General features: G+C 42.3%; 1 long non-coding RNA gene across 1 annotated transcript; it reads left to right on the top strand.

The window, feature by feature from the left end:
• Window positions 1–3,204: 3,204 nt before the first annotated feature.
• Window positions 3,205–9,629, top strand: LOC116411666. The gene is made up of 2 exons (XR_004223258.1): window positions 3,205–3,834; window positions 3,889–9,629. It is a non-coding gene; the product is annotated as an uncharacterized LOC116411666 (long non-coding RNA).
• The last annotated feature ends 4,119 nt before the right edge of the window (window positions 9,630–13,748 follow it).

Here is a 13,748-nt window from a genome sequence, read left to right as displayed (position 1 = left end):
ACATGGTTTGAAACATAACCCAGGGTTGCGAGGGCACTTTGGGCAATAGTACCGTGTATCTCGTCTTATACCCCTTTTGAGGCACACTTTTCAGCCTTTCTGGGCTCTCTGTTTGCCAGGTGTGGGTGGAAGCGTATCTATAAAATGCTTCCCAATCAATCGGGCCACAATGTCACTAGGGAGCATCTCAGGCACTGTCTGTTCCTACACCACCAAACAACAGGGCAGGGAGTATCTGCAGCTGGTATTTATAATAGGATAATTTGGGGCCTGGTACTGCTGCCTTATACACAATATATAAATTTCGGAGGGCCATTTGAATCAAATATATACCAACTTTCTTGTACCAGGCACTTGTTTTCCGTGTGGCGTTGTAATAATGTTGGAGTTGGTCAGTTCAACACCATCCATGTACTTACTGTACTCCTTGCTATAGAGAGGCTTATTTTTGGGGGGCCTACCAACTCTCTGTTCTGTAATTACTGACTCATCGTGGATTGTTGTCAGCATGAAAACATTTTTTTTGTCAAAAAATTTTATGGCAAGGTGCTCATTTTTTATAAGGGCATAAGTCTCTCCACAATTCAATTTTTTATCAAGCAGAGCCCTGGGCAATCCTCAGGGCCGGATTTAACTTGTTGGCGCCCCGAGGCCGCCCCCGCCCCCCCACGAGTGCGCATGCGCAATCGCGCGGCGCCCTCTCCCCCCAGTGCGCATGCGCGATCAATGCGCATGCGCAAACGCACATTTAAACTCCCATACGGAGCAGTGGGGAGAGGTCCCGACTGCTCCGTATGGGAGCAAAATTTAAAAAAACTGTTGCGGCGGGGCGGCATGCCGCCCCTAAACTTGTGCCGCCCTAGGCCCGGGCCTTTGTGGCCTTTACACAAATCCGGGCCTGGCAATCCTTTTCGGTTACGATTTATGGTGCCACAGGCTGGGGTATCTAAACAATATAGGGCACTGAACAAGGGGATACTAGAATAAAAGTTATCCACATATAAGTGGAAACCTTGGCCCAGAAGTGGAGAAATGAGCTCCCATACAATCTTTCCACTGACAGTCAAGTCAAGGGGACAACCAGGGGGATCTAATTGGGATTCCTTGCCTTCATAAATCATGAAATAGCTAGTGTACTCCGAGCTGCTTTCGCAAAGTTTATAAAATTTGATCCCATAGCAGGCACGCTTGCTTGGGATGTATTGATGGAATTGTAGGCGCCCTGTGAAGAGGAGAAGGGACTCATCAATACAAATATTTTGGCAGGGAGTGTATACTGCTGCGAAGCGCTCAGACAGGCTGTCTATTAGGGGCCTTAATTTATGCAGCCTGTCATGGCCGGGCTGATCAGGGGGTACAGCTGTAGCATTATTATTGAAATGCAGAAACCGGAGCAGTAGCTGATACCGGTTTCTAGGCATTGTGGCAGAAAAGACACTGTAGTGGTATCCCAGTAGGACTCCAAAGAATTGGCTTTTATGAGACCCATAGCTAAAGTGAGTCCCACAAACCTCTTCATTTTGGCAATATCTGTGGGATGCCATGCATGAGCTCGAGCATACCTAGGTAGGGGATTTTGTGTAAGATACTGCTCGGCGTATACATTGGTATAGAGGACCATATCCTGTAGGATGGCCTCAGTCATAAATAATTGAAAAAAATTTATGGGCTCAAAATTACTGGTGTGCACCTTGACGCCAGGGACTGCTCTCCACCAGCTGCAGCATCAGCCCTATCGCCCGCTTCCTGATCTTCCAAATCATCCACATCCTCATCTACCTCCATAGGCTCCTCGAGAGCACTAACAGTGCTGCTGCTACACCATGACCCCTTAGTAGAAGAGTCACTCCCTGATGCAGGGGGCACATACTCAGAATCGGAGTCACTAAACTCCTCTGAGCTAGAGGCCATGCAATGTGCAGCAGCTTCTTCAGCAGAATAAAATCTTTTTGCCATGTTGCAAACAAAATATGTACAGGCTAATCTAAAACTTAATCAGTGACAAAGAACTAACAATCAAGCCATAAAAAAAGAGATTACTTGTAAAACTACTGCAACAGGCAAGGCAGAGACTGGAGAAAAAAAACCCCAACTGATAATATAAACATAGTTACATAGTTACATAGTTACATAGGGTTGAAAAAAGACCAGAGTCCATCAAGTTCAACCCATCCAAGTAAACCCAGCACACACAACCCACACCTACCTATCTATACACTCACATACATAAACTATACATACAACCACTAATACTAACTGTAGATATTAGTATCACAATAGCCTTGGATATTCTGATTGTTCAAGAACTCATCCAGGCCCCTCTTAAAGGCATTAACAGAATCTGCCATTACCACATCTCTAGGAAGGGCATTCCACAACCTCACTGCCCTCACCGTGAAAAACCACCTACGCTGCTTCAATCCTCTAATCTAAAGGGGTGACCTCTGGTGCGTTGATTGTTTTTATGGGAAAAAAGAACATCCCCCATCTGCCTATAATCCCCTCTAATGTACTTGAACAGAGTAATCATTTCCCCTCGCAAGCGCCTCTTTTCCAGAGAAAACAACCCCAACCTCGACAGTCTAACCTCATAGTTTAAATCTTCCATCCCCTTAACCAGTTTAGTTGCTCGTCTCTGCACTCTCTCCAGCTCATTAATATCCTTCTTAAGTACTGGAGGCCAAAACTCCACTGCATACTCAAGGTGAGGCCTTACCAGGTACCTATAAAGAGGCAAAATTATGTTCTCAATGCCCTTTTTTATACAAGACAGCACTTTATTTGCTTTAGTAGCCACAGAATGACACTGCCTGGAATTAGACAACTTGTTAAACAAATCAGACCAAGAAAAAAAAAACTGCTATAAGCTCAACCCCCTTGAACTCTTCAACTCCTTGAACTCTCCCAACTCCCTGGAACTTTCTGGAACAAAAAACCAGATCAGACTAGCCAAAGAACTAGAAACTAGTGGTCAAGTTAGAGCCAGTTATAACAACAATGCAAAATCAAGATTCAATAAAATTACTGAAAATCAAGAGCAATGAACAGCAATATATAACTGAAAATCCAAAGTACAAAGAAGAACAAGTTACTGTAAGGTTTGATATAATATCCTATGTTCTCATATTCATATAATCATATATTCATATATGCATGTATTTTGATACTTTGATACTTTGATGCTTAGCATATCATACTCCATTTTACAAATGTACCTCCATTTTGTAACAGCAGACAGCAAGGCTTGAACATCCCATAATAATTGTTTTTCCCAATTAGTACTTTTGCATAGCTTGCATTTTACAGGATGTGAACCTTCAAAAAGTAACTTTTTCTTATCTGTGTACTCTATGTAAAATTTATGTCCTGTCTTGGCCGTCCTTGAAGAACGTCCTTGTGGATAATGAGGTTCTACTCTATTTTTTGGAAATGATTCCTTTGTATCTGCATGTACTCAAAAAGGGTATATAAGCTATAATCACATAAGAATAAACTGAACAAGTTTGAACTTCCATCCTGGTCGTGTCGTCCTTGTTCCCGTGCACGCCTTTGTCCCGGCAGGAGAGCTCCCACGGCTGACTTGTTTTAGGATTTGCGGTCAGGAACCCTTACAGTTATGGTACCAGGAGTGGGGTGTCGCCAGCTGGACAAGTGAGTATAACTCTATTCATTTTGAGTCTTACTCTGTCCGGCTGCGGCACCGCCATGTCCTTGTTTTTGCAGCATTCCATTGAAGTCTGCATATAAAAGGTTAATTTAGTTGTGCTGCGGTAGCACAGGGTTCTGTTTGCGTTTTGGTAACGCAAGGTTTTAGTTGCACTTTGGTAGTGCAAGGTTTTAGTTGCGTTTTGGTAACGCAAGGTTTTAGTTGCACTTTGGTAGTGCAAGGTTTTATTTGCGTTTTGGTAACGCAAGATTTATGAGATTTATTGCCTGCTGCGGTAGCAGGAGTTTGGCCGCTCAAGTTGGTTTGTTTATATTTCACTGGGAGCCTCCTTAAGGGATTTTCTTATTTTTCTCTATCTGCCAATATTGTACTGTAAAATATATAAATGTTCATATAAACACCCAGGGCATTAAGAGTGATCGCATGTCGTTGTGGGTATTGTTGGGACCTTGATCTCAGTTCAGCCCTAACGACTTTGCTTTGCCAAGCGTGCTTATACTTTTGATTTTTGGAAATTAACGGCAAGAGTTAATCGTGGGAAGTAGCCAAAGGTAATAAGGAGTTTTTGGTAAGCTCAAAGCCTCTAAAGGAGGGGCATTAGGTAGGCATGAGTTTCTTGTTGCGATACTCTTGGATGAATTACTGTTTGTCTGTGTTGTGTCTTTGTTATTGTCTTTAGAAGTAAATGTTATATTTTTAAACCGGTCATGTAAAATTTATTGCAACATTAAGGAATACCTCTGACTGAGCTAATAAGGTTTTTGCTTTTACGGAATTGTTGCAATTAAGTTTCATTATAAGGAGTTGAAAATAAATGAAATAAAATTTCTAAGAAATTATCACTACACATTCATGATAAACTTGCAAGGAATACTGAACCTGGTATCAGTATGATTCTTTCGGTGCGCACCCACACGCTTTGCTGAACTAATTTGAACAGGAATAAATACCGTGAGGACTGATTATGTCTTTAAAAAAATTTAAGCTCAATGTGAGACTGCAGGTTTTGTCTGTCTTTAAGCCAAATATAAGGGTTCCGGACAGTTGACACGGGATGGGACGGAGACTGATCACCTCCGGGACACGGTGGGAACTTAGATTTTAGTTTCTTTACCGTGTCATCCCCATATCCTATTGTGAATTAGTCCGTAGTCGAAAGTGGCTTCCTGGCAGCCAGCCAAGACAGGTTCCTTTGGCCTGCAGCCCATTTTATCTGAACCTGCACATTGGTATTTATGGCCTGATTTATGTTTCTTGTTTCTATGTATTCTTGTGTCTCCCTGTAATTGGTCTCTGTTAACCGTCCGTCTGAAGTTGTGCCTGTGAAGGTCAGTAACAGGATTCTTATGTGCAGGCATTAGAGGGGTTAATAGCTACTTTCCAGCTGAGCACTGTGCATGCTGGAGTGGGGGTAATTACACTGGATTGTGTGTGGAATATCTTAGCTTTGGTGGGTTAACCTAGTACAGTGTACAGGGAAGATATGTCGTGTAATAATTGCGTATGTGGACTTCTGTTTGGGATTACAGAAGGGGGGTGGCGACTAGCTAGTATCACGGAAGGGGGGTATCCTGAAGTTTACCTGGGTAGGAAACGTGTAATGCCCAGTGTTCCGGACATTCTGTGTTACCGGCTTAATGTCCATTTCCCTGTGATAAGAAGGTATAGGGAAAAGTATAATACAGATTTGGGATGATGCTATTTCCAGCTGATACCTACCCGTGGAATGTAGTTGCCACCCTAAGGAAGGGATCCCAGCATGTGAGCTGGTAGCAGCCATAGAGGGGAAGAAATATATATAAAGAAATAAAAATAAGAAACACTCAAAAAATGCAATTACTGGACAGATTGCCTGTAGTTCTGTTCAGTGTTAGATATCGACTAAGAAGGGGCTGTAAACTGTCGCCTTCAAAATTTTGTTTCAATCAGCTCCCAGATTAAGGTGTTACTTTCCCCAACAGCTGCAATTACACTCTGATGTTTTAACTAATTTTGTATCTCAATTAATTTGTGAACTAACTAAAGTGCATGGTTAGGTGTTCTCTTTTTGTTCCAGATCCAACCTTCACTGAGGGAACTGCAGCCCGAGGACTAAATGATACTAAAGAAATTTGTTTGGAACTACACCTCCCACTACAAAAGATCCCAGTTCTGGAAGGAACACTTGCATCCGTGCAATAATAACTTATATCCTTTTCTGTATTACACAGTTCTGATACATTCCTCTAATACATAGCCTCATGCCTTATTTATCTTAGACATATGTGTCAGGGTTAATGCATGTAGAAATGGAAGGATTATGGTTTAATAGACAGTCTATGGCAGTTGTATTAGCCTGTAAACAAGAAGGTTTCAGAAAATATTAGAGGTCATATGGCACAATTATATTAGTGTACGGACATTTGTCCATTAGGTCAAATTAACCTGCCGTGTGGGCTATTTTCCAAAAAATGTAGGATGTGTGTCTTGTACCCCCTACAAAGCATTCTTAAAGACCCACACACCTGCTTATCAAAAACAGTATCCCTGGTATCAACAGACTCATGCACCCGATGGTACACGTTGTAACAGACATTAACCCCTTACTTACCTCTACACCTTCAGACTCAACATACTACAGTGTCATAAATTTAGGGAATGCATACCATTCTATATCAGTAAGTGAGAAGACAAGGCCCTTGTTTGCCTTCACGTGCGATCGGCGTCAATTACCTTTGCGCAATTAGCAATGAAGTACGCCGCTAGCAGCGTGATTTATGGGTATGTACTCCGTGAATCTCTAAAGGGCTGGGGATATCAGTCAGGGTCAACTCCCCTGCAATATGTTGATGATTTGTGGTTATGTAGTGCAGACCAAGAAAGTTGTGAAAAAGACACTATTTCACTGCTGAATTACCTGTGTGAGGAGGGGCACAAGGTATAATTAAAAAGGTGCAGTATTGCAAACCATCTGTACAGTACTTGGGTTTCTTGCTATCACAGGGGCATAGACTAATAAACCAACAGAGAATTCAGGCAATCTCAGCCATAGAAAGCCACAAACTAAGGAACAATTGCTCACATTCTTGGGCACGGTTGGTTTTTGCAGACAATGGATTCCAGACTGTTCATATTTTGAAAGCATCTTAAGGAGCATACTTACAGACTCTGAATCTGACAATTTGCAATGGACTGAAACTGGCACAAATGCATTTAAAGCTTTACTGGGGGTATTGGCATCTGCACCTATACTCAGTCTGCCTAACTATAATCTGCCTTTGTGTTGTACTGCAGGAAATTGTAAGACCATGGTTGCAGGCTTAGCCCAGATTTACGGAAACAGTTAAAGACCCATAGCATACTTCTCTGAGGTGCTACTGTCCCCTGTGCAAGGCATGCCTGCCTGCCTGAGGGTGCTAGCAGCTTACACGGTAGCTGTTGAGTCTTCTATTGCTAATACCTTATTCTATCCTACAACTTTCTATATTTCACAAGTGCTGATGGTAAGCCTATTGCGCATGCTACTTATATAGAAGAGTTGTTACAAACCCTTATGCTTCCACACACCTTAATGGTAGTTAAGTGCCGTGGGCACTCTACCGCCAGTGGCTGCCCATCCTACCGACCCCCCGCCCGATAAGCCCCCGCCTGATATTACTGCCTTATGAGTGCTGCCATCTCTGCCACATGATTTGCTCTTATGAGCTACAATTATATGCCACATCTGCAGATATAATATACTGGCAGGATAATATGTTGACCATCGACGACAATGGTCTCTGGTCAAAAGGAGGGATTATAGGTCTCCAGAAACATGCAGCACCACTGTTCATTATGTAGTTCATGGTGTCATATAAAAAGGAAAGTCACAGCAAGTAAAACACTGAAATGTGTCATGTAAAAAGGAAAGTCATAGTAAGTGAGAAATTTTAATGGGTAAGCCTTTTCCCACTCCGTGGACAAGGACTCCCTTGGTCATTATACCAGGCAATTTGGATCAGATACGGGAACAATATGTAACTGAATTGATAAAGTTTTGAATGGTCACTATGGTGATGTTTCTTTCTCTTTTCCTATTCATTGACAGGAAGCTACACATTCATATCGACCAGGAGACATCATATTCATGCGGAGACTCCATTCAAAGGAAGGTGGAACCACCCCATACGTAGATCCCACGACTGTGATAGTCAATCACCAGAACCGCAATCCTGACATCTGACAGCAATCAATGGATACACGCAAGAGGGCCCCCTGGAGGATTACTCCACAGGATACCCCATCCTCAGATGACGACGGCAACCCCCCTTGTGACCTACCCAACCCTCACCCCAGGAAACAGCGGTCGAGTCTGAGAAATCTACCTCATCATTGTCCTCAGCAAAATTCTTGCTTTAGCAGGATTTGTCTACTTTATCATTTTCCTCAGCACCATGGGTGCATATCACCCTGAGGAGCTACCTTGATTGTGTGGACAGTCTCTGGACCGCCCAACAGGAACATAACAGTAGATAAACATACGTAACATACGTGATGACAATTTGTGGGAATACATGGCACGGGTTGTTCTTAACACTAGTTACATGTGCCTAAAGGATGTCACTAGTACAACTGAACTGATTGAGACTTGTTTTGTAGCTGTTGCTACTCCCACTACTATGCTTACTGACATTCTTCATGCTACAAATAATGACTCTGAAGTGCAAGGTTCTGATACTGAAACACATGTCCTCATATATGTTTATATTGCACATCAAAATTTTGCTTCCATAATTACCTACAATGTAACTGCAAGTGACATACGCTATAACATGACTTGTAACATTAATGCATTAGTGCATTTAGGCACGTTTGATTAAGAGTAGTGACCCGCACTCAGTGTGCAGTAGGCTGACCTATCAATGCACCAACTTCACAACAACTATGTCATGTAATCACAACCCACCCTAGACAGACCACCCAGGCTCAACGCCCTAAGAGAGGCACAGATTATGAACAACTACCTGAAGATTGCGACTCAGACTTACACTTAATGGCTAAGTCTGAACTAATAGCGCTAGGATTCTCACTGGTAGGAATACCAGGATTGACTGTATATCAGGGTAAGCAAATTAATAAAATTGCTTGCATCATAGTTAAGAGCATTAACGCTACCAGCACTGCAATTGCAAATCTATTGACTGACTTAGGAGACATTAGAAAAGCAGTATTACAAAATCGCGATTAATTATTTGCTTTTCAAGCCATTAACCAAAAGCTTGACATACTTCACGGTTTGGTTAACAACAGTACCCAACATAAAGACCAAGGTTGGTGGGACTGGCTCACTAGCTGCCTCCCAGACATTAGCGGTTGGGTCAAGACTGTTATCGAGGTTGTCATTATTATTATCATCTGTCTAATTATCATCCAATGTGTGCCTTCATTAATCCGCATGTGTTGTTCACGTTGTAATGATTAACTTTAATTGTTATCACTTCGTGATAAAAGGGAGGGTACCTAAAATTCTCCCTCCATAGATTTCATCTTCAATATGTTATCACTTCGTGATAAAAGGAGGGATTGTAAGGTTTGATATAATATCCTATGTTCTCATATTCATATAATCATATATTCATATATGCATGTATTTTGATACTTTGATACTTTGATGCTTAGCATATCATACTCCATTTTACAAATGTACCTCCATTTTGTAACAGCAGACAGCAAGGCTTGAACATCCCATAATAATTGTTTTTCCCAATTAGTACTTTTGCATAGCTTGCATTTTACAGGATGTGAACCTTCAAAAAGTAACTTTTTCTTATCTGTGTACTCTATGTAAAATTTATGTCCTGTCTTGGCCGTCCTTGAAGAACGTCCTTGTGGATAATGAGGTTCTACTCTATTTTTTGGAAATGATTCCTTTGTATCTGCATGTACTCAAAAAGGGTATATAAGCTATAATCACATAAGAATAAACTGAACAAGTTTGAACTTCCATCCTGGTCGTGTCGTCCTTGTTCCCGTGCACGCCTTTGTCCCGGCAGGAGAGCTCCCACGGCTGACTTGTTTTAGGATTTGCGGTCAGGAACCCTTACAGTTACAACTAGCAATTAGAACAAAATCAAGCAATGACCAGTAATATAAAACTGAATTACTGAGTAATTAGAACTAAGCAAGACTCAAAATGCAATAAAATCACTGAAAATCAATTGAACCAGTAATGAACAGCAATATAAAACTAGAAGTACAAGCAAAAACTAGTCAGAAGTAATCAGAGCAAAGCAAAACTCAAACAACAATAAAATCACTAATAATCAGAAAAAAAATCAGTGATAAACAGCAATACAAAACTGAAAATGAACAATAAAATGCAATAAAATTCACAGAAATACAATAAATCCAATAAAATAGGCAGAGACCCCCCCGAAAAAAAACCCCAACTGATCAGACCAAGAAAAAAAACTGCTATAAGCTCAACCCCCAGAACTCTTCAACTCCCTGAACCCTCTGGAACTTTCTGGAACAAAAATGCTATCAGAATAGCCAAAGAACTTACAATATCAAATAAAATGCAATTAGTAGTAACTAGTGGTCAAAATGCAATAAAATTACTAAACAATCAAGAGAACCAGTAATGAATAGGAATATAAAACTAAAAATTCAAAGCACAAGAAAAAACAAGTTAGAACCAGTTATAACAATGCAAACCTCAAGATTCAATAAAATCACTGAAAATCAAAATAACCAGCAATGAACAGTAATATAAAACTGAAAATGCAAAGTACAACCAAAAACAAGTTACAACCAGTAGAGCAAAAGCAAAGCTCAAACAACAATAAAATCACTAATAATCAGAAAAGAGTCACACTGCGAAATGATGGTAACAAGCAAAAGTATATAACAAAAGGGCAACGCAGAAAAGAATAATCAATAAAATCACAATAAAATGCAATACAGAAAATAAAATAAATCTGATAACAGTGAGAGGGCACAACACCAAATAAACAGTTTTTTTTTGTTAGACAAAAACAATGACAAACGTAAAGCAAAATAATATTTTTATGTAATGTAAATGAAAATGGATTACCTGAGGGCAGGCACAGTAGATTTCACAGCCAAGGACCACAGGAGGACAGCAGCACACAGCAGGAGGGCTCCAGCGACGTCCAGGACCAGCAGAGAAGAAGGGGTGGCGCTAGGGGGCTGAGTTTAAATACCCCAGCATCAGGCACATGTTGATGACGTTGCTGCTGTTCAGGGGGTCATCTGGGGTCATCCAAAGGATCGGCGCAAATTCCAGCCCCCCCCGCTCGTTGCCTAGTGGGTTCTGCGGCGTTCGGTCGGCTTTTGGCTGCGGAGAAAGCTGAAGAGAAATCCGCAGTAAGTAACAAAAACGTACGGTGTACGTGGCTGGCACTTAGCGCCATTGCTTGCCATCACGTACGCCGTACGGTGTTGGCAGGCAAAGGGTTAAAAGACTTAAACTTCTTTTTACTTCAGCTCCCATTCTAATTCATCCTGATTCTTCAAGACCTTTTATTTTGGAAGTTGATGCTTCTGAAGAGGCTATTGGCGCAATACTATCCCAAAGGATTGGTCTCAAGCAAATTTTACATCTGGCTGCCTTCTTTTCTAAGAAACTTAGTTCTACTGAAAGAAATTATGATGTGGGAGATTGGGAGTTACTGGCTATTGAGTACCCTTGAATAATGGCGACATCTGTTAAAGAGCAAGGAAAGACTGTACCCCAAGTCTGCAATATATTATAGCTAGCCCCTTGCTGTACCTGGTCGCTGAATTATTTTTTCCAAAAAGTACACATTACTCCTGCTGTGCCCCCTGAAAAATTCAAGCTCGGTCGTGGCTGCCATTTTATTTTGAGTGACGTCATCTACATAGTTTCTCCGAACTATCTGCGCATGCGCCAAAATTAAAGTGTAGCTCCGCTCCCCCCCACTCCCCCACAGCTGCTTGGAGTGTGCTGTGCTGGCTAAGGGAGACAAGGTTCTGCAGTCGATCGCACCCCACCCCCCCGCTCCACCCCCCTGCACTCTATCGCCTGCCACCCCCCCCTGCACTCGATCGCCAGCCAACCCCCCTGCACTCGATCGCCAGCCACCCCCCCTGCACTCGATCGCCAGCCACCCCCACAGCAAGTGACAAGTTGCCCCCCCTGCACTCGATCGCCAGCCACCCCCTCCTGCACTCGATCCCCAACCAACCCCCAGCAAGTGACAAGTTGCCCCCCCTGCACTCGATCGCCAGCCACCCCCCCAGCAAGTGACAAGTTGCTTCACCCAATTCCCACCCCCCGCACCTGCAGGCATCCTCTTCTTATGGCCTCTTATGGCCTTCACACTTCTTGCGCTTACTATGCATGTGCTTGCTAAGGAACTGGTCCTAGTGTCAGTGCAGGAGCGAGGCATTATGGGAATCTTCTCTACCCAGCTGAGCGTTTCTTTTTCCTGTTTGGCTTCTGATCATCTGAACAATTGAAATATGGGGAGACTTAAGGGCACTATTGAGACAACTGAAGGTATGCCTGCATTTTGAGATTAACTCTTTACTAGCCTTTCCTTCTCCTTTAAAAGGAACATCTCACACTATTTTAATTTTTACTGACCACAAAAATTTAGAGTATTTACATTCTGCTAAATGGCTCAATCCTCGTCAAGCTAGATGGGCCCTTTTCTTTTTCCGGTTTCAATTTCATGTTACCTACAAACCTGCCTCAGAAAATATTAATGCTAATGCCTTGTCACGTTTATTTCATAGTTAAGAAACTGCATCAGCTCCAGATACTATTTTACAGCCTGGAAATTTTCTCTTACTTCAATCAGTCTTCATTGAGAACATCAGAAAAGTGAATCAGTCTATTGAATGATAACATTTACAAGACAACCTTCTCTCGCATAAGGAAAGATTGGTAATTCCACCTTCTCTTCGCTTGGATGCCTTGAAGCTTACTCATGATCATCCTCTTGCTGGTCACTCTGGTACAGGTATGGGATCCCTTATCCTGAAACCTGTTATCCTGAAACCTGTTATCCAGAAAATTCCGAATTATGGAAAGGCCATCTCCCATAGACTCCATTATTAGCAAATCCCTTATCCGGAAAACCCCAGGTCCTGAGCATTCTGGATAATAGGCCCCATACCTGTATTCGAAAGACTTTAGATTTGGTAAGATGATTCTTTTGGTGGCCCTCCATTGTCAAGGATTGTATTGCCTATGTTCGCTCATGTGAATGTTGTGCCAGATCAAAGGTTCCTCCATCCAAACCACTTGGACTACTGGGTCCCCTCCCTCTGCCTGAGCGGAGACCATGGAAGTCTATCTCTATGGATTTCATTGTGGAACAAAAGTTTAAAAGGACACTGAAGGGTGCAATCATTGCTTTGTTATAAGCCTAGCTCCTGGTTACCTGTTCCTGTGATTTGATTTACTTCGGTGTTTGAGTTCTGCCTGCTTCCCGGATTTGTCTGACCTCTGCCTAAACCGACCTCTGCCTGTTTAACGGATTTGCCTGAACTCTGCCTGGTCTGACCTCTGCCTGTTTAACGGATTTGCTTGAACTTTAATTTGTCCTGCCATCAGCTAATTTCGAACTCTGTGAGTAACCCATATTCTCATTTATTTGGTGGGTTTGTTGTATGCACTTAGACGATCCTCATATCTGAGCTCCACCATCTTGAAATTCAGGCACTAAGCCACCATTTTGGTGGTGATGGGACATATTTCCTAGGACTCCAGGGTTTAAAGCAGTGATCCCCAACCAGTGGCTCTCCAGTGATCCCCCTTGAATGTTGCTCCCAGTGTCCCCAAAGCAGGTGTTTCTTTTTGAATTTCTGGCTTGGTTGCAAGTTGTGGTTGCATAAAAACATGATGTACCAACAAAGAAACCCTCCTGTAAGATGGGAATATGCATAGAGGCTACCAAATAGCTAATCACAGCCCTTATTTGGCACCCCCATGATCTTTTATGATGCTTGTGTTGCTCCCCAAGTCTGGTTACATTTGACTGTGGCTCAGGATTAAGAAAGGTTGGGGACCCCTGGTTTAAAGGAACAGTTCAGTGTAAAAATGAAACTGGGTAAAACGAATAGCCTGAGC

This window comes from Xenopus tropicalis, chromosome 6 (assembly GCF_000004195.4).
Source record: "Xenopus tropicalis strain Nigerian chromosome 6, UCB_Xtro_10.0, whole genome shotgun sequence".
Lineage (NCBI taxonomy): Eukaryota > Metazoa > Chordata > Amphibia > Anura > Pipidae > Xenopus > Xenopus tropicalis.
Note: the sequence above shows the minus strand (reverse complement) of the source record. Positions and strands in the feature narration are given on the sequence as shown.